This window comes from Rhinopithecus roxellana, chromosome 8 (genome assembly GCF_007565055.1).
Source record: "Rhinopithecus roxellana isolate Shanxi Qingling chromosome 8, ASM756505v1, whole genome shotgun sequence".
NCBI classification, from domain to species: domain Eukaryota; kingdom Metazoa; phylum Chordata; class Mammalia; order Primates; family Cercopithecidae; genus Rhinopithecus; species Rhinopithecus roxellana.
Window position 1 is genome coordinate 96,896,470 of NC_044556.1, and position 26,262 is coordinate 96,922,731.

General features: G+C 41.3%; 1 protein-coding gene across 7 annotated transcripts in view; it reads right to left on the reverse strand.

Moving 5' to 3' along the window:
* SIPA1L2 (signal induced proliferation associated 1 like 2) overlaps positions 1-26,262 on the reverse strand; it is a 231,949-nt gene that overhangs the window by 171,881 nt on the left and 33,806 nt on the right. For 5 of the 7 annotated variants that reach the window (XM_030935894.1, XM_030935895.1, XM_030935889.1 and 2 more), the window contains exon 2: positions 3,981-4,029. The exons of the other annotated variants lie outside the window; for them this stretch is intronic. The gene's annotated coding sequence lies outside the window, so the exon portion shown is untranslated. The remainder of the gene's footprint in view (positions 1-3,980; positions 4,030-26,262) is intronic. 7 annotated transcript variants of the gene reach the window in all.

Below are 26,262 nucleotides of genomic sequence, written 5' to 3' on the forward strand. Positions count from 1 at the left end.
TCAAAATTCTTACTAGAAATCTGAAAGCTGAAACACAGACCTCTATAACACTACAGTGCCAGCTATCTCAGAAAATTCTATTCATCTTTGTAAGGACAAGAATTTGGAGCTCAGCCCAAACTTGTCTCAGTCACTTCTCATGATAATAATTTGAGTTCTCCCACAGAACAAGTCTCCTAATCCTCTGATAAACAAGTTTCTAAGCCTTTAAGATGGTTAAGTGAACAAATCCTAACTTCGCCAATGGGAAAATGAGGGCATCAAACGGGAAAGTCATCGACGAAGGAGTACACAAGTCGGTAATTAAACAAGCATGCCGTCTCCTTGGTTCTGACGCTATCACAAAATCTGTAGATTTTAAACAAGGTGTTCTTTACATACAAGTTAACTGGGGAATAAAGGTCACTGCAAAAGAAAAACTAAAAGAACCAAAGCAATTGAACTTCATTCATACTTTTTTCTCAACAGATATGTTGTACAGATTTGTGATGTCCCCTTTAATTAGAGTCCAATTGTAACCCATGTTAAAACAGCATTTGAAATGGATTTTCAGCTGACAAAAGAGACTACCTGGGACACAGCAGCTTATTCAAGGAAGCACAGCTTTACTTCCCTCTATGCTCTTAAAGACATCATATGGATCCAAATCAAAAGCAACTCAAACCGTAAAAATACAAATAAAATTTAATTTTAAAACAAGAGAGAATACCTGGAGTTGGACTAACAGACTGGAAAAATTTTAGATCTGGCACTTATACCACATGCAAAAATAAAGAAAAAAAGTATCATATGCAAATTTAAAACTAAAATATGGAAAGTAATTTTTATAATTGTGGAGTGGGGAAGTTTTCTCTTAGCATGAGAATCAGGCCAGAAACTATTAAAAAAAAAAAAAATAAAAGAGCTAAACTTAGGGAGAGACTGAAGGACTGACATACTTCATAAAAGAAAAATCAGAACTACTCTATCGTAAAAAGTATCACCAGAAAGCTCAAGCGCAAACTAAGAATTGGCAAAAAATACTTGTTTGTTACACGTGACAAAAGACTAATACCCAGAATAGAGAGATTAAAAATATCAGTACATGTAAAACTCCAAAAGATAAATGAGCAAAACAAATACACGTAGCCAATAAGCATATAAACCTAACCTCGGTGTTAATTTTTTAGAACATAAACACTAAAATGATAAAACACTTTTTTAACATTAAAACCAGACAATGAAAAGATGTCTACAATGTACTATAATTCACTACAATGGTAAGTGAAAATAAAAGCAATGTACAACATATCTGTGGTCAAAAATAGTACATATTGAATAAGTCAATTTTTTAAGTGTGCATGTGGATTTCTGAAAAGTCTGTTGACAGTGATTGCATTTGGGGAATGAGGCTGCAGGAGAGATTTATGCTCCATTTTATACATTTCTGTGTTACCTGAAATTAATACACTTACGAATTTAAAAACTAAAGAATTTTTGGCAAAATGAAGTTTGCCTAAAATCGTGAACACATATGATATGGCTTGGATGTTTGCTCCCTCCAAATCTCATGTTGAAATGTGATCCCAGGGTTGGGGGTGTGGCCTGGTGAAAGATGACTGAATCATGGAGGTGGATCCTTCATGAACAGTTTAGCACAGTCCCCTTGGGGTTGAGTTCTCCCTCAGTTAGTTCACATGAAATATGGCTGTTTAAAAGAGTCTGGGACCTCCCCCTTCTGTCTGATGTTCCCACTCTCACCATGTGAGGTGCTGGCTGCCGCTTTGCCTTTCACCTAAAATCTCCCTTAGGTCTCACCAGAAGCCAAGCAGATGCCAGTACCATGCTTCCTGCACAGCCTGCAGAACTATGAATTAAATCCCTTTTCTTTGTAAATTATCCAGCCTCAGGTATTTCTTTATACCAACACAAAAAGGGGTTAACACAACGCATCACAAATGTGCTCCCTATTGTACAGGGTAGCATATTCCAGAACTTCACTCCTCAAAATTACCCATGAAGAAATTAATCTGGAGACCACGTCCTCTAGGTGCACTTCTGTATAGACCTGACTAAGGAAAATTCAGGAAGTGTGAAGTCCAAGCAGTGCCTCCGAAGTGCAGTAAAGGCCAGGTCCCCAGCTGTGTCCAGGCAGCACAAGGTGTCCCTTAGCTGGCCAGCAGGCTAGTAACAGAAAGAACTCATCACTTAGATTCAGAGGAAACCAAGGAACTGGGAGGGACAAGGGCAGCCGTTGGTTTTTCCTTAAACCTAGGTGGGAAGCACCTCCCATTTCCTATGCTGAAAATGTTCACTATCTCCCTTGTTTTATTTCCACATCAGAATTTACTCAGTCTCAAGGGTTTTCATTAGCACTTCGGCCAAGTCTCTTGATTCCCATTAGGAGGGAACAGTCTTTTTCAGGCAGAGTCTGTCTCTACTGTTCTCTCCTCTGTTCCACCTCTTCTCTTGTAAGGATTTTCACAATTTCACCACTCGACATGTTTGTACTTACGTATTCATAATTTATAAGAAACTCATAGTGGACATCCACCCCCTCCTCCAGTGGTATTTTGCCACAGTTTAAATGTTTATCCTCAAATCTTTTTTTTTTTTTCCCTCGAGACCAAGTCTCACTCTTGTTGCCCAGGCTGGAGTGCAATGGCACGATCTCAGCTCACTGCAACCTCCGCCTCCCGAATTCAAGCAATTCTCCTGCCTCAGCCTCCCAAGTAGCTGGGATTACAGGTGTGCGCCACCATGCCTGGCTAATTTTTTTGTATTTTTAGTAGAGACGGGGTTTCTTCATGTTGGTCAGGCTGGTCTCGAATTCCCCATCTCAGGTGATCCACCCGCCTCGGCCTCCCAAAATGCTGGGATTACAAGTGTAAGCCACCATGCCCGGCCACTCAAATCGTTTGTAAAGGCAAGCTCCCATGCCACAGACCTCAAAATGCATCAACACGGGTAAAAGACAAAGGCTGTGGAAATAAAGATTGATCAAGGGACACAGCAACTAAATGCAGCGCCTAACCCTAGAGGGACCCTATATGGAGGGGAATGATGCTGCAAAAAGGACATTTTCGGGCAAATGGTAAAACTGGGATACAAATAATAGTTCGGTTTGAGTAAGCAACTGATATAAAGCTATCTGAAGTTGATAACTAAACTTTTGTTATACAAGCAAATTATCTCTATCGCACTGAAGTGCTTAGGGGTAAAAGGTCATGAAGTGTATAACTTGAAAACCGAGTGTATGGGTGCATGCATGTGCCATGTGCCTGTGTGCATTGTTGTGTAGACATAGACTGAGAGGAAAGGATGGGGATCCATTTTTGATGATCCAAGGCTGGAGGACAAATGTCCTGGGGTGGTTACTTCCTACAGGCTCCTTCACAAGCCCATCTTATTTCCTGCTGCTACAGGAAATACAGTATTTGTGCACACACACAAGTGAAGGAGCAGCTCTGCCTTTATTCTGCAGCCAAGGAAGGGATTTAGGTGACAGTGCCCTTGGCCCCGGGCAGAGAAGGCTGGACTTGGCCCCACCACTCCCTTGATCACCTTCCTCACAGCGGCTGCTCTCAGTGGGTCCAGGACACATCTTATACTGGGAGAGAAGCCTTTGGCAGCTATTTATCCACCAACATGCTCACTGGTCGTGCCTCTAATATAAGGGACACTCCATGTAGATAACATAGAAACAAATTATTAAAGGCCAGTGCTTTTAAACACATTCAGGGATGCTCACAGGAACTCTTCAGTGACTCCTTTCAAAGCCCCCAGAGGCTCTGAAACTAGGCAACTCCAAAATTCAAATGAGCTTTCTTAAAACAATGCTCACCCATGTTTGCTGTGGAGAAGTGACAAATTAAAACATATACTCTATCAGCCTAGGGAAACTGAAACAATCTTTTAAAAACAAATTAGTGGGACACAAATCCCCAATTTAAAAATCAACATGCCTCTCTGAAGTGAGAATGCCTTGCCTGCAGGCTTACCTGAGTGGGGAAGAGCAGCGGGCTCCTGCTCACACAGCCTGGCAAGAACCTACAAATGAAGAAAGAGACCCCGTTCAGACTCCCAGAACAACTCTTGGTCAGCAATTTGAACATGTGGTTCCTCAGACCTGAGGAATCCCCAGGGGTCCACAAGGTCAAAACCATCTTCATGTTGACACCAAGGCACTATTTATCTTTTCTACTCTTCATCTCTCCCCAATGTTCAATGGAGTTTTCCAGAGGTTGAGGAACATACAATAGCACAAGAGATTGAATGAAGAAGCAGGTAAGAGAATCCAGCTGTCTCCTCTTCAGCCACACATTAATGAAATTAAGTATACAGCAATATCATTCTGCTCATTAATTTTTCTGTTTTGAAAAATAATTTATTTTCATAAAATGCTGTTTATAATAAAATATAAAAGGGTTACTACTGTCTTTTTTTTTTTTACATTCAGAATTTTTATTTTAAAACAAAAAAATCGGAGTAACATTAGTAATAGAAAATCCATATGGAAATATTCACAATCTTCTCAGTGAGAAAGGGGACCCTGCCTTACTGCCAACCTACTGTTTGAGGAGCCAGAAGTTGACGTGAAATTGCAAGGTCACCTCTTCAAGCTAAACTCCACTCCACAGCTATGTCCTTTTTTTTTTCTTTGAGACGGAGTCTCGCACTGTGGCCTGGGCTAGGGTGCAATGACGCGATCTTAGTTCACTGCAACCTCTGCGTCCTGGGTTCACGTGATTCTCCTGCCTCAGCATCCCAAGTAGCTGGGATTACAGGCGCCCGCCACCACGCCCAGTTATCATTCTTAAATAATAAATATTTTTTAAATTTATCAGTTTTAATTCTAGTATGGTAAACATCAACAGAGATAAGCCACATAATCAAAAGCTCCATGGAATTCCAATAATTTTTAGGAACGTCAAAGGAATCCTAAAACCAAAAATGTTGAGAACTCCAGTTATCCATTTTGGTACTAAATTCTGCTGAACTGCATCTTCTTTTAATGATAATGGCAATGGTCAATATTAGGTATGCAGTGCTACGTACTAGACACTCTACTAAAACACCTTATATGTGTTATTTCCAAACTCACCAGCACGTTAAAAGAAAAAAACAATTGGCCTTTCCTGCCTCCCTGGTTAAGGAAACTGGCACTCGAAGAGACTGGTTATTTGTCCCAGGCGAATCAGCAAGCGCAGGATGTGAACTCAAGTTAGCCGGACTCCTAAGATCATGCTTTCAACACACTATTTTTTAAAACAACGTAAGAATTGCTGCAAACTCAGCCACAGCCAAGCGCCCCAGGGCTCACACTCAGATCTGACACTGCATGGACTCAAAACGCAACAATGTGGAGAATACACTTCAGACAAAACCATATAAACATAGGTTTACGAAGACAGTGTGGCTTTGTAAATGCTGGCAAGATCCAGCACTGCTTCCTACAAAAGACAAGACAGACCCCAAGAAGGAGGGCACCCCAGAGACAGTCCCAGTTTACAACTGTTAACCCAGCATAGCATTAACAACTGTTAACCCAGCATCGCATTCACTTTGGGAGGTGATAAACTGTAAGGTCACCTACCAAGAAGGCTATGACTAGTCTTAGTTTTAAAAAGCCCTCCTTTTTCAACCTGTCTCCATTTTTATGAAGCACAGAAACAGTAGATGAAAAATTACTAGTCCCCTCAATTGTGGCTGAAGGTAAGATTATGTGCAGCGGTTAGGGTGGGGAAAGAAATTCTCACTGACAATTTTTGTAGCCAATATAGACAGTTCTGAGTTTAAAAATCTGATGCATAATATAGTGGGTACTTCAAAAAAAAACTAAACATGGCATTACCATATAACCCAGCAATTCTACCTCTGGGCATACAGCCAAAAGAATCTGAAAGCAGGGTCTCCAAGATGAATTGTCACAGCCCTTTTCACGGCAGCATTATTCACAGTGACTCAAAATGTAAAGCAACCCAAACGCCCATTAGATGAATGCAGAAACAACATATGGGAAATACGTGCCATGGAATATTATTCAGCCTTAAACAGGAAGGAAAGGCTCACACAAACTACAACATAGATGAACCTTGAAGATACCATGCTAAGCAAATAAGCCAGTCACAAAAAGGACAAATACTGCATGATTCCATTTATATGAGGTATGTAGAGTAAGTCAAATTCATAAAATCAGAAAGCACAATGGTGGTTGCCAGGGATTAGGGTGAGGGGAAATGGGGTTACTGTTAAATAGATACAGAATTTTCAAGATGAAGAGGTCTGAAAATGGATGATGGTGATGGTTGCACAACAGTCTCAATCTGCGTAACATCAGTGGACGTCTAGTACCGTCAGGGACTCAGACACAGTACTAGGTAGAAGGTGAACCTCACGTTACAGTGCTTCGCAGATACTGTGTCTTTTACAGACTGGAGATATGCGGCAACCCTGCATGGAGCAAGTCTATCGGCACCATTTTTCTGACACAAAGTTTTCAGCTGGTGCTTCTGTGTCATATTGTGGTTCTCACAATACTTTCAACTCCATCATTACTTTCATATTTGTTATGGTGACCTGTGATCAGCGATCTTGGATGGAACTAGGGTAACTGTTTGGGGCTGGCATGAGCCACACCCATATAAAAGTGTATTTAATCCATAAATACTGTGTTCTGACGGCTCCACCAACCAGCCTCCCCAGTTTCTCTCCCCCTCCTCAGACCTCCCTATTCCCTGAGACACAACAATGTTGAACTTAGGCCAGTTAATACAACGGCCTCTCTCTGTTCAAGTAAGAGTCAAATAACTCACTTTAAATCAAAAGCTAGAAGCAATTAAGCTCAGTGGGGAAGACATGTCAAAAGCCAAAACAGGCCCAAAACTAAGCCTCTTGTGCCAAACAGCCAAGTCGTGAATACAAAGAAAAGTTCTTGAAGGAAATTAAAAGTGCTACTTCAGTGAACACACAAATGATAAGAAGGCAAAACAACCTCATTGCTGATATGAAGAAAGTTTGAGTGTTCTGGATAGTCAATGAAACCAGCCACATTTCCTTAAGCCAAAGCCTAGTTCAGAGCACGGCCCTAACTCTCTTCAATTCAATGAAGGCCGAGAGAGGTGAGGAGGCTGCAGAAGAAAAGTCTGCAGGTAGCAGAGGCTGGTTCATGAGGTACAAGGAGAGCTACACTAAACAGCAAATGTTCAATGTCAATCAAACAGCCTTCTCTTAGAAGATGTCCTATAGGACTTTCATAGCTAGAGAGAGGAAGTCAACAACTGGATTCAAAGCTTTAAAGGACAGGCTAATTCTCTTGTTAGCAGTTAACGCAGTTGGTGACTTTAAGCTGAAACTCACACTTAGTTAACCATCCTGAAAATCTTCGGGCCCTTAAGAATGATGCTAAATCTACTCTGCCTGTGCTCTGTCATTGGAACAACAAAGCCTGCATGACAGCACATCTGTTGACAGCATCGTTTACTAAATATTTTAAGTCCACATTGAAACCTAGTGCTCAGAAAAAAAGATTCCTTTCAAAACGTTCCTGCTCATTGACAATGCAGCTGGCTACCCAAGCGCTCTGACGGAGGTGTACAAGGAGATGAATGTTGTTTCTTGCCTGCTAACAACATCCATTCCGCAGCCCACAGATTAAAAAGCAATTCTGACTTTTAAGTTTTATTACGTATGAGGTAATTTTCATAATGTTATAGCTATCACAGATAGCAATTCCTCTGGTGGATCTGGGCAAAATAAACCGAAACCCTTTTAAAATCACCATTCAAGATGCCATCAAGAACATTCATGATTCATGCATGGAGGTTAAAATATCAACAATTAATAGGAGTTTGGAAGAAGTTGACTACAACCTTCAAGGACGACTTGAGGGCGGGGGCTCAACATTTCAGTAGAGGAAGAAATAGCAAAAAGCTAGAATTAGAATTGGCGCCTAAAGATCTAACTGAATTGCTACAAACTCATGATCAAACTTGAATGGATGAGGAGTTGCTTTTTGCAGAGGAGCAAAGAAACTAGTTTCTGAAGATGGAATCTGCTCTTGGTGAAGATGACATGAACATTGTTGCAAAGGATTTGGGATATTACATACATTGGCAGGGTTTGAGGAGAGACTCCAGTCTTGAGAGAAGTTCTACCTGTGGGTCAAATGCTATGAAACAGCATGAAGTCTTTCATGAAATGAAGAGCCGACTGATGTGGCAAACTTCATTGTTGCCTTATTTTAAGAAATTGCCATAGCCAGCCCAACCTTCAGCCACCACCACCCTGATCGGTCAACAGGCATCAACACTGAGGCAAGATTCTCCACTGGCAAAAAGACTGACTTGCTGAAGGCTCAGATAATCATTTGCATTTTTTAGCAAAAAATATTTTTAAATTAAGGTTTGCACATTTTTTTAGACATAATGCTACTACATACCTAATAAACTCCAGTATAGTGAACTGTAACTTTTAAATGCACTGGAAAAAACAAAAAATTGTGTGACTTGCTATACTGCAACATTTGTTTCATTGCAGTTGTCTGGAAATAAGCAAACCTCCGAAGTATGCCGGTACTGAAAAGCAACGTGGGGAAGCCTAGGTAAAATACATTACTGAACTATAAAAGATAAATGTTTCTTGCAAAAAACCTCAAAGCCTCTGAAGCATCAATATTTTTCAAAATTTTGGGATCCCATTTTTTCTCTAAGGAAGCTTTCTATTCTCATCTATATTCTTTATCCTGATACATCATGAAGCCCTCAACTTGAGTTTACAAAATAAGTCTTTTAAAGGCCTGCTAATGAAACAGTCTGTGTTTTGTGACTGAATATCTTATGCTCTTATGCTTAATGTCTCTTCTCTCGGAGACACTCGATGTTGTAATATCCCAACACAATGAACCGTCTGTAAAAGGCACTTTTCCTTCCTTTGATACAGCAAACATCCTGTAAACAATTAATGTTCCACTCTTTTAACTGACTGCTTTTGTTTACTGACAGGAAAGGAAACCACAAATTCTTCAAGTAGCAATAGGGACTGCAAGAGTTTTACTTCATTTCCTACTGAGCAGGTGGTTTATATGAGGCAATTGGCTATTGTATTTTACCTTGTTTTGCCTTGAGACAGGAAAAAAAGAAATGAACTTTCAGCGCACAGTCTTCTCAAGCAACAGAGCTTGGGGCCAGGTGCTGTGATGCCAAGTGTGAAGGGGGAAGGTTCTCCCCTATTCCCTAGTCTATCACTGAGAGGAGACTCCTCACACTTCAACAGGAAGCTCTGTCTGAAAACCAGATTTGCAGACAAACAGAGGTCTGGCTCTTTGTTCTTACCTGCAGGTTCATCAGCTGTTTTTCCAGCAAAAGAAAGTTCTGAGAAAGTGAAGGCAAACATTTTCTTTCCACTGAAATGAACACAAATATTCTATCAAGCTCTGTTTCTCTACTTACTGTTAGGATGGATTTGCTAGTATCTGGGGAAAGCCAGCATCAAAAAAAGGCTACTTTTTGTTTCTGTTTGTGTTTGTTTTGCAGCCCCATACCACTGCACCTCAGAGTCTTCTATTAGCCCCAAAACACTCCGGTCTAGACTCTAGACGCCAGCAAGGTCCAGTTCATGACCACATATCCAGGACTAAGCACATGCTCTGTACTTAAAAAGCACCCAGTATATATTTCCAAAAGAGATGACTAAAGAAGGAGAGAGGCAGGGCATTTCCTACAGGATAAGCAAGTGACGGAAAGAACACAGCCATTCCCATAAGGGAATCCATAGAACAGGTTGAACCATATGAAACCACCAATGGTTCTCTATTTTCGACCTAAAAAAGCAGCAATTTCATGCAATCCAATCTAACCTCTGATCCTCCTCAATGAGCTTCCCTATTCCATGCTATTGTAGGAGCCATGGGAAAACCTCCTCTTCACTCTCCAAAGCTCAATGAAAATTCAACTAAAGGCAGATCAATAGGAGAAAAGGCAAATATATTAATCTGAACAGAAGTCTCACAAAATAAAAGAACTCAAAGAAATGGCCACATGGGCGAAGCTTTTTCTGAGGTTACAGAAAGAATGGGGGCTTGGAGTGTTACTGAAAAGGGATCCTGATCCAGACCCCAGGAGAGGGTTCTTGGATCTCACACAAGAAAGAATTCCAGGTGAATTCGTAAAGGGAAAGCAAGTTTATTAAGGAAGTAAAGAATTAAAAAGTGGCTACTCCACAGGCAGAGCAGGGGCATGGGCTGCTCAACTGAGTATACTTACAGTTATTTCTTAATTATATGCTAAATAAGGGGTAGATTATTCATGGGTTTTCCAGGAAAGGGGCAAGCAACCCAAGAAGTCATAGTTCCTCCCCTTTTTAGACTGTCTAGTAAGTTCATGGGGTTGCCATGGCATTTGTAAACTGTCATGGCGCTGGTGGGAGTGTCTGTTAGCATGTTGATGCATTATAATTAGCATGTAATGAGCAATGAGAATGACCAGAGGTCACTTTTGTCACCATCTTGGTTTTGGTGGGTTTTGGCAGCTTCTTACCACAACCTGTTTTATCAGCAAGGTCTTTGTGACCTGTATCTTGTGCCGACCCTCCTGTCTCACCCTGTGACTAAGAATGTCTAATCTCCTGGAAATGCAGCCCGGTAGGTGTCAGCCTCATTGTACTCAGCCCCTGTTCAAGAAGGAATCACTCTGGGTAAAATGTCTGACAGGAACACGGCCAAAAACAGGTTATGATGGTGCCTCAACTTACGATGATAGGACAGTTATGGGAAGGGGAGGAATCCTGGCTAGCAAAGGTGGCCTCGTTATGCATCTGAAACCTCACACAGGTAGCAGCCCTCAGACAGAATAGATGATAATTTTTTTTTCAGACCTTTATAGGTGTCAGACTCTCAGTTAATCTTGCCTACATCAGGACAAGGGAGGGCCTTAGAGAAAGCCTGGCTGCATTAATGCAGATTCCCTACAGATGCAAATCCCCCCTACAAAAGACAGCTTTCAGCTATTCTTGTATTTCAAGCCCAGTGAATAGCCATCTTGAAATATGTCAAAGTATATTTCAGGATAAAATATTTTGGTTCCCTTCATTATCTTTATCATCAATCCCTTATTCTGCTACAACACGAACTTTATCCCTCTCCTTTGTGCCCTCACAGCCAACTGCCACATGAATGACCCACAGCACCTATAGCTCAACATGCAGAAGATGGAGTCTACATCCTTCCTGACAAATCTCCTCCTCCACCCATGTTCCCAACCTGGGCTAACAGCTCCAGTCTTCTCTTACCCTCCCTCTTGTGCTGCGACCATGGCAGTTAAAGCTTCTATCTGTCTCGTGCCCTTTTCCCACATTCCCTTCTGGTTCTTGGAAGGAACCGTCCCTGCCCTTGATGTCATGCCGTCGTCCCCTGGGTTGCTCTGGGCACACCATTCCCTTAGGTCAGTGACTAGCTCAAGGATATGTGCAGGCCATGTGCAGGCCATGGCAAGGTCATCTACAGTCTTCTCTGGGATGATGTCGGGATCTTAAGAAGTTCAGTTCTGCCAAAGGAACTAAGCTAGGAGGGTGTGGGCTGCAGCTGCTGGCCACTGTCTCATAGATCACAGAGAAAGGGCTGTTATGCAGAGCTCAACACAGGGAAGGCAGAGCCAGGACAGAGAGAGAGAGAGGGAAAAAAGAGGCCTTCTGACAATGCTTGAGCCCCTGAATCCAACAATGCCTGCAGTATGCCACCCCTAGACATCCCAGTTCCTTGAGCTATGCCTTTCTTTTTTTGCTTAAGTTACTTTAAGTTGGGTTTCTTTCACTGGTAACAGCTCACACAGACACATCTACTCAAAACTATACTATGCACAACTTAAATCTCAAAATAACCTTCAAATAATTCCATACTATGGCCCAAGTACCTTCCTAACTTGACTTCCCTACCTGACAGTCAGAATACACATTAAATAACCTTTCCCAAAAGAATATGCCCTAAAGGCTCCTGCCTCTGTCCGTTCTATCAAGACGTGCCCATTACCCAAAATAAACAGCATCCTTTGCGCCTAAAAGCCCCTCGTTCCCCACAAAACTTTCTCAGACATCTCCAAGGGAAAAAACTGTTGAAGAAAAACTTCCTAGACAGACAGTGTCTCTTCCTCTCTAGTACTCACTTAGAATACTATGTGTACCTTTCGCTGGAAGGTTTTTTTAGTCAGTCTCTTATGTGACTTCTTGATGGACATGTCTGTACCTTCAACTGTGAATCCTAAATGGGCAGAAGCCTTATGCATAATAATAAATGGCTGGTGAAATGAATAAGCAGGCAAGCTTCTTGCATTCAAGAAACATTTGCTGATGATGATGTCACAATTCACTGTCTATGCTTTTTCCGCAATTTTCTTTCAACTTTTATTTTAGATACGGGGGGTACATGTGCAGGTTTGTTACATGGGTATATTGCACCCAGGCAGTGAGCACAGTACCCAAGAGATAGTGTTTTACCCCCTCCCCTCCTTCCTTCCCTCCCTCCCTTCCTCTCTCTAGTAGTCTGCAGTATCTATTGTTCCCATGTTTACGTCCATAGGTGCTCAATATTTAGCTCCCACTTATGAATGAGAACACGTAATATTTAGTTTTCTACACCCGCACTGGTTTGCTTAGGATTATGGTTTCCAGCTCCATTCATGTTGCTATAAAGGACATGATTTCATTCTTTTTATGGCTGCACAGTATTCCATGGTGTATACATACCACATTTTCTTTATTTAATCCACCACTGATGGGCACCTAGGTTGATTCCATGTCTTTGCTATTGTGAACAGCATAGTGATACACACATGAGTGCATGTGTCTTTTTGGTATATGATCTATTTTCCTTTGGTTATATACCCAGTAATGGAATCGCTGGGTCAAATGGTAGTTCTAAGTTCTTTGAGAAATCTCCAAACTGCTTCCCATGGTGGGTGAACTAATCTGCATTCCCCTCAACAGTGTATAACGGTTCCCATAATTTTTTACATTAATTCTTCTCTGAGCTTGTAAGAATAAATAATTAAGTTATTGTGATTATTGGGATAGCCTCCATGTGGTGTTGAAAATTCTGTGACTCTTTCAGTATTTCCCACAAACAAGATATATAAGGAAGACTCGTTGGAAACCAATACATCCCTGCTAAATTCAAGCTAAAAAGCTTTACCCCACAATGAACACAAAGTGCAAATTTCCAGTCAAGGCAACCGGGCCACTAGCAGTATCTCCCATTTATTATTTTTCCAGCTTCTTGTCCTGGTGCTCTCGTTCTCACACTCAAATAGTTGTTCTTCCAACTTGCCTGGGTACAGAGTGGAGCAGTGAAAAGTCATGATGTTGCTTGGTGAACACACACCTCTTCCACCCAATTTGTAAAACATTACAAACAATGCTATCATTTTAGTATGGGAAGCAGAGACAATTTTATTAGCAGAAAAGATAGAAGTAAGGAAGTAATATGCATCGCCACAGGCATGCCTATCTAGGAAAAAAACAGGGCATAAAATTTAGCATATGTAGCTGATACAGGTTTTTCCATCATTAACTAGTTTGCTTTTACCATCTGCTTGTAGACAAGCAAAACACTAAAAATAAGAAAATGTCACTCATTAAAGTAGTAGCTTATATTTGTTATCTTAAGAGTTGAATAGTGATACAGCCCTAAGACCATCCATGGTCAAACGGAGCACAATGAAAACCACGGTGTCCTCCATTCTCTGTGGAGAATGAATAAAGCTCTAACTTAACAATGTTTCAATGCCATAAGCATTTTAAGACTGGGGAATTCTATTATAAACCTGAAATAGTACTCATTAAATCAATAAAGAGAGGAGAGAATAAATTGTACGTGTTAAATTCAAGAATATTCTCTATTTTAAGGACAGCTACTAAAAGCAACTGTAATAAATTAAGGAAGTCTAAATTCACTCAAATGACTACAGGTGTCCATGAAAGGCAAATACGTCTCAAATGGTAACTCTGCTAATAGTACTATCTCTGTTTTCCGACACTGACAGATGCTGGGGCTCAGAAAATGACATAACAAAATAAAGGCCTCAAAAGGTGCTCTCTCTGCCCTCCTGTCTCTGGTCTCTCATTCTCCCTCGAAGCAAGCCACAAAACTAGAATCCCTCTTCCCCAAGTCAGCTCACAGAAACTAGAATCCCTTTTGCCCAAAGCTACCCATAAAACCTAAACATACTATCTCCTGCTCTCTGTATAAAAACTGGCCATAAAGAAATTGTCTGACCCACATGTCTGATTGTAGATCGTAAGATGCCCATTCCAGAGAGTCCTGCACCATGCCCAGAAGGAAGGAGTACATGCTCAGAGAGGCCAGGAAGAACCTAGACAGACAGGCCTTGCTGGGCTTCCCCTTCAGTCGGTTAGCATTCAATCATATCCTTTTAGTCCAGTCATTTTTTTTTCTTTTTTTGAGACAGAGTTTCACTCTATCAGCAGACTGGAGTACAGTGGCGTGATCTCTGCTCACTGCAACCTCCGCCTCCCAGGTTCAAGCGATTCTCCTGCCCCAGCCTCCCAAGTAGCTGGGACTACAGGTGTGCGCCACCACGCCCAGCTAATTTTTGCATTTTTAGTAGAGATGGGGTTTCACCATGTTGGCCAGGATGGTCTCAATCTCTTGACCTTGTGATCTGCCCATCTTGGCCTAGTCCAATCATATTTCTGCACAGCTGTCCATACTTTGTTGAACCTAAGCATAAATAAAGATGGACAGTTTATCCTGTATCTTTGGGCCTTTCATTCTGAAGGCTGCCATGTGATATACAACTGTGACCAAATAAATTAGTATGCCTCTCCTCCCATTAATCTACCTCTTGTGAGTGATTTTCAGTGAACCGTCAGAAGGTGACAAGGAAGTTTTCCCTTGGCCCCTACAAAGAGAAAGTACCCATTATCAGATGAGCCTCTTAAATCATACTTAAATGACTACTTATACAAAACGCTAGATGGAAAGCTGTGATGAGCTAGGTCAACGAGACAGAAGAAAAATAAAAAAGAAAACTAAATTTGTAGAGATTTGTCTGCAATAGGCTTGAGCACCTCTGGAAGAGAAGAAATAAATCCATCATTAGAAGGTTATATAACTATGCTGCCATATATGGGGGAGAAAGGAAGTACTGCGGCTGATTTGTCTCAAACATTCACTAAGTAGTAAGGGGGTATTTCATTTAAGCCCTGTTACCTCACAGTGTTCAGATCCGAACCATTATACATCTCCTCAACTGGGCTAGAGATCTTGATTTTATACACCTAAGAGTAGAAACACGAAGCTAACTTCTGTAACTAAGTAGTAAGGGGATATTTCATTTAAGCCCTGTTACCTCACAGTGTTCAGATCCGAACCATTATACATCTCCTCAACTGGGCTAGAGATCTTGATTTTATACACCTAAGAGTAGAAACACGAAGCTAACTTCTGTAACTAAGTAGTAAGGGGATATTTCATTTAAGCCCTGTTACCTCACAGTGTTCAGATCCGAACCATTATACATCTCCTCAACTGGGCTAGAGATCTTGATTTTATACACCTAAGAGTAGAAACACGAAGCTAACTTCTGTAACAAATGTACAATTTGGAGAAATACAAATACAATGAAACCATTTGAAATGTAATAAAAGTGAATAATCTTTACCTATCTATTTAGGTAATTTGCTGTATTCAAGTAAACACAACTTGTGTCAATTTCTCAGCAGCAATATATTAGAACCAAAGACGACAATTCTATAAACATAGCAGAATATACTCTTTTGGAGGCTTACGCTTATTTTCTAGCTGAGTGCCGTTCTCCCTACAGTAAAAGAAGATATTTACAATCTCAGCTACGGAAATGGTCATAGGATCACCACAGAACTATTCAGACCTTATTATATAAGCATAGATGAAGACGTACAGTGTCTGCCTAAGGCGACAGTGGGGAAAGGGACAGGCCAATGGTTAATGCATAATGGAAACTGATCAAAAGAGAATAATTTTCTTCTCTAATATTCTCCCTCCTCTCTCTTCCTGTGTTTCTCATCTCCAAAACTACTTCTTCCTACTCCAAAAGACAGCTTGATACTGGAAGCTCTGTGCACATGTAAAAGAGTAAAGTAGAACGATGAAACCATACAAAGAGAACAAAGCGGGAAGAAGGCCAATCCTGGAAGCCTCATTCTCCATTACAAGGTCCCCTTAATCTACAAACCTACCAAGGGAGGCAAACACAGAGAAGAAGCTGCTAAGAGTGCTGATACAGAACATGCAAATCAAAGGGTTTATAGCAACAGTAGAAAGTAAAGATGGCAGGTTTGGTAATAACACAGCTACTGACTTGCAAACACTCTAAAAATGCTTGCTGAACTGAATTAAATAGTTCACAGGCTGAAGTAGGAAAAACCACGATGAGCAAGACTGGAAAAGGGGGTACTTCTAATCTGTAAAAATAGTAACAGCAATAAAGAGAAAACTATGCAGGAAATAAAGGCGGAATATTTCAAAACAAAAGGCCAACACAAAAACAAGATAATATTTACTTAGCTTGGTTTCAGCAGCTAACTCAGAAAAACCCCGCATGAAAGCAAAGCACAAGACTCGGTTTCTCCTTGAGATCCTGTTTGTTAGCTCTGTCTCCGCACAGTGATACAGTTTGAGCAGGGGATTCTGCCATGGCTCTGCCACCTGTACTCTGGTATTTTCTCGGTGATCATGCGGGTCCTCTCTCTGTGTCCAGGGGACTCAATTAAAAAGACATTCATAAATAGAATGTCTAGGTTTCGCACATCCACATCGTCAGAAGCAGGTGTCCACTATAATGTATTTATTAATATTTTATCAGATGCCATTTTATCAAGACAAGTCCGTCAACACCACCGTTATTACCAGGGAGTCCTAATGCAAAGGACAGTTGAAGGGCACCTGGCTTCCTCCCAACAGGCTCCAAAGACCGAACGACTCCAACCTGAGTGCTTGAGATTCACAGGAAGAGCTCCTCATGTAATCACACAAATCAGAAAACTGAAGAGAAAAATAAAATGGGCCGAAATATCGACACACAAAAACAGCTACTCTCAATGACTTAAAATTTCTTTTAAGGAAGAATTAAAAAAAAAAGAAATAGCAAGGTATTCTTGTAGGCGTGAAAGCTTTCTCTTCAAGAGCCACCCAAGAACACACTTGTGATTCTTCATACACAGAAAACAAGCAAACGTCATCATTACCTAGTTACAATGGGAAATCGCTGGGAACACATGAGTGAAGCAGGAGTCTTTGTCACAAACAGCATCAATTACATAACCAATCTGATGCTGTCCCTTCATACTGGGCACATTCGCAATAAGGGGAAAGAACACTAGTTGGCTTTTTAAGCGAATAATGATAAAGGCTGCATCTATTATTTTTGGAGTATGTCTACACAGTTGGTGTTGTGGGCCTTGATGGTAATAGGAAACAGATATACAAGGGCTAGGGAGACTGAGGATGATGGTATCACAGGAAGGTGGGATGGGAGGGTCTGTGCAGCTATATTTCACAACTTTATTACTTTTATAATACAAAAAGATTACCTTGACTAATCTTTGTTACGAACACAAAACCCACTTGACTTTCTAAAAACCAATGAATTTACGCAGTCATTACATTTGCCCTAATTATTCAAACTGCCACAGAGAGTATAAACTGATACACCAGGTACAGATTTAGATGTTCAGGACACAGGAGTCAACAGCCCCAGTGAAAGTGCCACACTCCAGGAACTCTCTTACGCATCCCTCCCACGTGGCCCCACACGTCTATCACACACATATTAGGTATCTGACCCATTTCTGTAATACTAAGTTCATAACGAATTAAGTCTAGTTCTATCCCATTTAGCACCTTTCCCAAATGTCTTAAAGCCGTGGTTCTCAAAAAGCATGAACCATGGGCCCCTTAGGATCCCCAAGGCTCTACAACTGGATCTGTGAGGTCAAACTAGAATTCTAAAGCTATTATTTGCCTTTTTGTACTGCATCAACAGTACAAGAGCAACAGCATGTAAAAATGTGTGTACCTTACCACACAGCAAGTCAGTGGCCCCAAACTGTACTTACTAGCTGTCATCTCACCACATAACTGCAGTTAAAATAAATGAAGAGGTCCGTCACCTCACTTACTGTCCTTGATGGATGAGACGGTTTGACTGCGTCCCCATCCAAATCTCATCTCGAACTGTACCTCACATAATTCCCTCATGTTGTGGGTGGGACCCAGTGGGAGATAACTGAATCATGGTGGCGTTTTCCCCATACTGTTCTTGTGGCAGTGAATAAATTTCACAAGATTTGACGGTTTTATAAGGGGAAACCCCTTCCACTTGGCTCTCACTCTTCTCTTGTCTGCCACCATGTGAAATGTGCCTTTCACCTTCCACCATGATTGTGAGGCCTCCCCAGCCATGTGGAACTGTGGGTCCATTAAACCTCTTTCCTTTGTAAACTGCCCAGTCTTGGGTATGTCTTTATCAGCAGCATGAAAACAGACTAATACCATGGAGAAGTAAAAAACTGATTTTATTACATCTTGACTCTTGAGCACACACACTCTATGACTCTGTGTGATGGAAGGGAAAGCCCCGATGCAGCGTATATTGATGGCTGTCGCAAGGGTCAGCACATGTGGGGTGGACCTATGAGGTGATGAGCCACTTTTCTTCATTGAACCCAACCTTATACTTGACAGAGCGATATATAAACAATGGCTATTTAGACAAGGCTATCCGGCAGGCATTTTAAAGAAAAGGAACAAAATGGGTCCGTTTTCGAGGAAAACACTAAGATTCAGCTTTTATGAAAATTTTAGACTTTCTGAAAACTTGAATATCCACTGTGATCTTGACAATTTCCCTACACTTAAGAATTTTCTAATTCATGACAAGAATTTTTGATATTACAAGTGAAATGTATAAACATTTGGGAGATTTTCCAAGTGGCCAATACATGATATTCAAAAACATAAAACAGAGTTTTTAAAGTTCATAGATATGGTTTCAGGATCTACACATATCTCAACCAAACTTTGAGATACCACTTTTCTAGTGTAACATCCAAGAAGATCCACTATTATCTGAAAGGAAATTCAAACACTGCCTTTTCCAACTACAAACCTGTGTGAGGCTAGGTTTTCTTTGGTTGGATGGCAACCAGAGCAACATATCACAACAGATTGAATGCAGATGCAAGGCAAGAAACCAGCTGTCTTCTAATAAGCCAGATATTAAAGACATTTGCAAAAAATAACGAAGTATACTTCTCATTAAGCATCTTATTATTTATGTTAACATATAGTTGGGTATATTGTTATTTTAAATTCAGTAATGATTTCTAAAATCCCTTTTTTATTTCTAATATGACAGATTATGTGATTGATAGAACTCACATAAACAAAAGCTCTTTGGAGTCCTCAATTATTTTCCAGAGTGTAGAAAAAAGGCATGAGACTAAAATAAATCAGAAGCACTATCTGAAAGAAACATTTAGGTGGCAGTTCCCACAAGGAAACACTGGGGCAGGTTTATGGAAAAGAATTTGAGACATAAAGCAGGTGAGGTAAAATTTCCTCAACATCAGGTGACAAAACACAGTTTCATTTCAATTCATTAAGCCAAATACATATTCATTGAGGTTTCTCTTTAGGGTCAGACAATGATTAAACTATTTAAACATTTGGATTTCCATTAATCTTCTATCAATTTCCCAAATGACTAGTCTTGTGTAACACTACAGTAACACAGTATGTAAATTCACCCAATTAGTTCACTGGTACTTGTATACTCTCCCAAATCCACTCACATTCACTACATTGTCTTTTGCCACCACTGGCTGAGAGACTTCTCACTGAATTATTGATTTTCTGCCAATTAATTACCACAGTTAAGATTCAGTTGAGCTTCTCTTCGCAGAAATTTTTCCAATCTCACTTCTCTTGTACCCTTTGGAGTCTGCTGGGGAATCAAAATAATTGGAAACCTAAGGATAAGATACTGAGTTCTAAAAATATCCTTGGCATAACTTACAAATAACTCAGTTGTCAGACACTTAAATGGGCAAAGCTCTGTTCTCCACTGGATTCCACACTTGGATACTTTTTACCTGATCTTCCCTCAACTCTCTGTCAACAATTTTCCTACAAGAATCTAAGACAAATCCATTTTTACTGAACCCAGGGGAAAACTGCTAAGTGCATTCACGTATAGTCTCCTGTTTGGGAAAATGGCATGCTTAAGGTATAAGAACTACAAAAAAAAAAAAAAAAGAATCTCCTTCTCTATAGAAAGGCAGATGCATTTCAGGAAAGGAAATGCAGTTTCTAATTCCTGAAACAATACTTACACAGCTAAACAGACACTTCCTGCAGCAGTTCAGAAACCATCCACCCAAGGAGGACGAATCACAGCAGAACAGGAAGTCATCGCTCTATCTCAAGTCAAGGGTTCCTCTGAGGGCTTCCAGAGCCCACTGGAGTGTGCCTGCAATCCAGCAACGCAAGCCAAGAATTCCATCTCTCCTACCCTCTTCCCCAGAGGGGAAGTCAAGACACCTTGCTGGAGCACATGGAACAGACAGTCCTCAGCTCCTCATTCCCACAGTCTCTCACTTCCACCTCCAGGGCCCTCCCACGCAGGCTACTCAAAACCCCTCAAGAGTTTATCTCAAGACGCCCCATAAAAATGATTCTTGACTTGATTTCTCTAAAAGGTGTGTGTCACCAATTGAGCAGTGAGATTCAATAAAGCTCCATTTATTTTTGTATACAACTTGAGTCTGAAGAAAGCAAACAAATTAAACCAAAACTTAATAAAGTTGAAGGAGAAAAAAGAAATTTAACTCAGTGATAGCACCAGCATTTTAACAATATTTAACATTTCCGGAAGAAAGTGAGCTGCAGTTCATACACACTGTTTTCTGGAAAGCAGAGGGTATGGAGGAGAAACATGGTGGACCTGATGTCACATGCTGATTGAGACCCCAGCTCTCGGGCCCTACCTACTTCCTGAAGGGGAACGTGGCTTAGAGAAGAACATGGCATTGGGCCTCGCCCATGGAACCAGCCACACACAAATTAGTTCCATCCCTGCCTTCCTCCTAATATCGCTACCACCACAAAAAAAAAAAAAAAAAAAAAAAAAAGGAAAAAAAATGGTCCTGCAGTGAAAGAATATGAGATCTTCCAACTAACAACAGACCAAAGTCAGTCACAGTATCAAAGAGTGAATTCTTTACCATGCGTTAGACAAAAGAAACTGGATTAGAGAAGTGACTCTAAGAGAGAAATGAAACCCACCCCATCAACCTAAAATGCAGACAATACAAACAGGAAAGACTGCTTTGTAAGGGTTTCCTCAACATAGTTTACAACAAACAAAAAGGATTAAACCTTGATCAAGTTAAAGGGCTGGTTAAAGGAAAGCCTGGTAAATCAGAATACGGTTGTTCAAGGTGTGTGTCCATTGTCCGGAGTGCAGCCCACACGGGGGGGCACTGAGGAGTGCTCACCGTCTCTGGGCCTTACTGACCTCCAGTACCCTATCTGAAAATAGCAGCCCACATGGGAACAATGACAAAACAGCCAAAAGCATTTAAATGGAAAGAGTTAAACAAAAATTAGTAACTCAGCCTATTACGAAAATAGCTCACATGTGATTCCCTATTTCCTTGATCAAATTGGAAAATAATTTAGCTGTTTATATTTCAGAGAGAAGATCAACACAAACACATACTCGAGTACTGAAATTTCCATATTGATCATGACGGGATTAGAATCAGTCCTGTAAGGTTTGCTCCTCATGAGGACTGTGCTGCCCATTACTTGTTCTACACCAAACCCGGCTCCTCCCTGGGTCTCCCTGGGGTGGGCAGTGGAGCCCTCAGGCCAGCAGCCCCCACCAGGGCCAGGAATGTGGCTGCCTCTGGCTGGTCTCCATGGAGGACAGGAGGAGGCTTAACCTATAACCCAGAATGGTACGCCGTCTGGCACCTCTGCCTTTTATTGTGTGTTTGCCTTTAAGCTCTCTCTTTAGGCCTGGTGATGCAGTTTACTGACTGGCGTGGTTTTCTCTCAGTCTTCTAGTCTCCTTAGCGAGGCCATGTTAGAGCAGAGTCTAAGAAAATCAAAAAGATGCGGTACCTTATGACAAGCAGAGGGAAAAATGCTTCCGAGCCCTTGTACCAATAAACTCCTGAGCAAGCAGTCAGGGAACCAAGGTCGCTCTACTACAAAATCCAGCCTATCCTGGCCCAAGAGGAACAAGAGTCACTTCTTACGTTTTAATTTTTAATTTACTAGAACTGGTTGAGACTCTTGCTTAAAGAAATAAGAAGACAGTTGAAACAGCAACAGCCCAAGCCTGTAAGTGCCACCTGCCATCATAAAGGGCCACTTCTATGGGTGCTTCTAGTGGGGCTAAGCCCTTGTGTCCCCTTTTTCCACTAATCACTCTTGGGAAGGGGTTACCAGAAGAAGAAAAAGAAGGAAAACATTACTGCATTATCCATTGCCACTATTTTACTACTAAAAATAAACTACCAGAGAAAAGGGAGGAAAAAAATATAAAGTTATCAATTCTTACACACACACACACACACACACACACACACACACACACACACTCTTACTTAGAGCCTGTCTGATAGCAAGAGGAATATTTAGCACAGACATTTGCAGACACTTACCATCAGAATTAAAATGGGAAGCTGCATAGATAGAAGTCACTGAAAAAGCCGTGAAGACAATTTTCCTCTGCTATCTGCCAGATACAATTACTTTCACTCCATCTCCAGAGGTAAACACATCTGAACTGGTATAGCTGAATGAGACCACCGCCACTTGGTTTGCAAAGGTTCTTAATTTGGGGTAAAATTGTAGCCACCTAAAATGTTCAGATCTAAAAATACAAGTATTCTTTCATAAATCAAGTCTGTTGATCTTAAATCAAATTAACTCTGTGAAAATAAAATAAAAACTGATTTATCATGTAGTCTATACACTCCTGGGCCTCAGGTATTGAAAAACTTACTGAATCAAAGAAAGGAATGTTTACTGTTACCTAAAAACTTTGTAAACTGCTAGGTTTTCTAGAACTAAACAACAACAACAACAAACCTTTTTTATAACCTTTCCATAAAGAACCTTAGGAAACTTAACGAACTAATTTAATATAAAATTAAAATGAGCACTAATATTTCAAGTTTCAGTTTATCAGTTTATCCTCTCCAAATGTTCACAGGAAAAAAAAAAAAGGTGAAAATGCCCTTTTCTTCTCTTCTTAAATCCTCTATTTCATGGTCTTCAGGTGCACAACTAGAAAAATGGAAGAAGGGGCAAATTAGTCCAAAGTAATGAAGAGAATCAGTTCCCTGTAATTCCTGATCTCAGGAGATTCTTGGTTTTAATAGCAGTGCAGGTGCTGGACACATTCAGGTAAATCCAAATTTTCACCTGGGCTGAACACACCCACTAAATCCAAATGACTTAGGAAACTCAGACAGCAGCTGCAAAATGACTCTGAAGACAACGTGTTCAGAGGCTGCATAAATTATTACATATTGTATCACACGTTTACAACAAACACAAAACATTACATTTAAGAAAAACAATATATTTTTTTTTTCTGAAAGTCCTAAGTCAAATATTCAACTCTCTCACAGACATATCTTTAAAATGTTAAAATGAGGTATCTGGTCAATTCCTGTTTAACAAGCATGAGTAATAATGATGGGCCACATTTCCTGAGTCCTTTCTGCAGCCTGGGAGAAAGGCTGGGGTGAGGAATCAGCTCAGCACGCACCCGGCTGTGTGCTTTCAGCTTCTGTGCTAATACCTTTTCCTAGATATTCCTGAACATAAGCAGGATATTAATGGGGGTGCTTCATTTTAAGGCCTAACCTGGAGACTACATTACAATTTTTTAAATGTAGTTCGCAGAGTAAGAATTCTGAAACTTATCTTGGATTTACCATCTCTAGGGTGCTTTTCATAAAATGATTTGTTATGGTTTTGTTCAAATGATTACACAGAAACAATCCAAACTATCGGGCCAGGTGCAGTGGCTCAAGCCTGTAATCCCAGCACTTTGGGAGGCTGAGGTGCGTGGTTCGCTTGAGGTCAGGAGTTCAAGACCAGCCTGACCAATATGGTGAAACCCTCTCTCTACTAAAAATACAAAAATTAGCCAGGCGTGGTGGTGCATGCCTGTAATCCCAGCTACTTGGGAGGCTGAGGCAAGAGAATTGCATGAACTGAGGAGACAGAGGTTGCAGTGAGCCGAGATTATACCACTGAACTCCAACCTGGGTGACAAAGCAAGACTCCATCTCAAAAAAAAAAAAAAAAAATTCCGAACTATCTATAAAATGTCACTAAGTATCTTAGAAGTCAGAGTGGCCAGCATTTTCCAATAAGCTGTGGAAATTAAAAGAAAAGATACAAATTCTCAGTAACACAAAAAAGACAAAAAAAATAGAAACATCCCACTTAAGAAATCGTGTCAAATAAGCAATATTCAAAGTAGGAATGGGTCCTTAGAAAAGTCACCTTTCAGCAAATGACTGCACTGCCCTCACCTAACGGGGCCTCTTTATATTCCATAGACATCCAGGGCAGACCCTGCTTGGGCAGGCACAGTCTAAACCACCCAGCCTCAAAGACACAAGGGCAAGCTCAGGCCCCTCAGTCAGCCCTGCTCAGCTGGCTCCTGCCCTCCTGCCCAAGCAGTGGGACCTCTGACCCTCTAGTAATCTCTAACCTCCTGTCTCCAACAAGGCTGACCTCAGCCCGCTATTAATTCTCAAAACCCCACCCTGGCAGCATCCTCAGCACTCCCCTCCAGTCTTCTGATGACCTCACTCCATCTGCCCAGTCCGACTAGAACAGGCTTGTGGAGCGTGACTCCTACTGATTCCATAGAACTGATAACATAGAAAGTGAAGGGAAAACATGAACGAAGGAGAGCGTTGCCACCAGAGGCGAAAGGAGATGGTGGTAGAGCTGCTATGGGCAGAGCTGGTGTGGCGAGAAAGCAAGGAATAAAAATCAGCAGCTGGTGCTAAGGAGAGAGTAAAAACAAAGGGAAAAGTTGAGTCAGAGGAGCTGGTGTCAAAGATGAGCACACAGGAGAGACGTGAGTGAACACTGAGCGGAGCCTAGGCGGGGACTCCTGCCCCTCGCCTCATTTTACGCTCACGATCACCCACAGCCATCGCTCCGTCTGGAGTAACTATGGCCAGACAACTTTTATTTCTTTAGTTTCCATCCTCACTCTCCTTCTGGGAAAAACAAACACCTTGGGACCACTGCTTAAGGGAGTCAAGTTCAATGCCCCTTTACCCAGCCTCTTTCTAGCTATCCTTTTTAAGGATTTTTTTAAAAAATCAATAAGCTCCATTGTTCCCACTAAAGTTTTTCCAGTTCAACAACCCTAAAAGGTCCTAGTCTCCTAAATTTAATATGCTCATTCTTAGATCTAATCAGAACCTCTCCTGAAATACTCTAACACCATTTAACATTTTTGTAAAGCCTGCAGGTAATGCCCAAGCATCTCAGGTCTCAGGCAGGCCAGTGGTGTTCCACTGAGGCTACACCGTACCATCACCTGAAGATCTGCAGTGCCCACACCCAGGCTGCACCCATTCCAATTAAACCAGAAGCTCTGCAGGGGCCCAGGCATCTGTTGTTGTTGTTGTTGTTGTTGTTGTTGTTTCCAATGCTCCCAGTGATTCCAATATGGAGCCAAGTTTGAGAAGGCACAAAAGAAACACAGCCAAGGTGCCCATTCCGAGAAACAGGAACAGCTACACAACCATGGCTAGTTGCTAGTGAGGACTTACTCTGCCCTTCACAGGCACTACCTTGCTTACCACTTTCAACTGCCCCTTCCCTTAGTAATAAGTGATCTTGCTAGGCTGTAATCATTGGTCCACTGGCTAGTGAGGTCTGGCCCTCCGTGTCTTCCCAGTCACCAACCCTCTCGTGCATACAAAGAATACTTACCCCCCAGCTCATCTAATTTCCAGTCCAATGGGCACAAAGCCGCGGGGCAATGAAGAAGGCCTTCACTCTAATAAACTGGCTAGAAATAAAATTAAATTAAGCCATAAAAGAGAAAAATGCAAAGCCTGGGCCCCAAACTACAATTGAAGGTCTAGCAAAGGGCAGCCGAAGGTCGGAAAGCACACCACCCTTTGTGCTGGGCTGCCACCACTGCACCGGGCGGCTTCTGACTCCTCTCAGCTGTC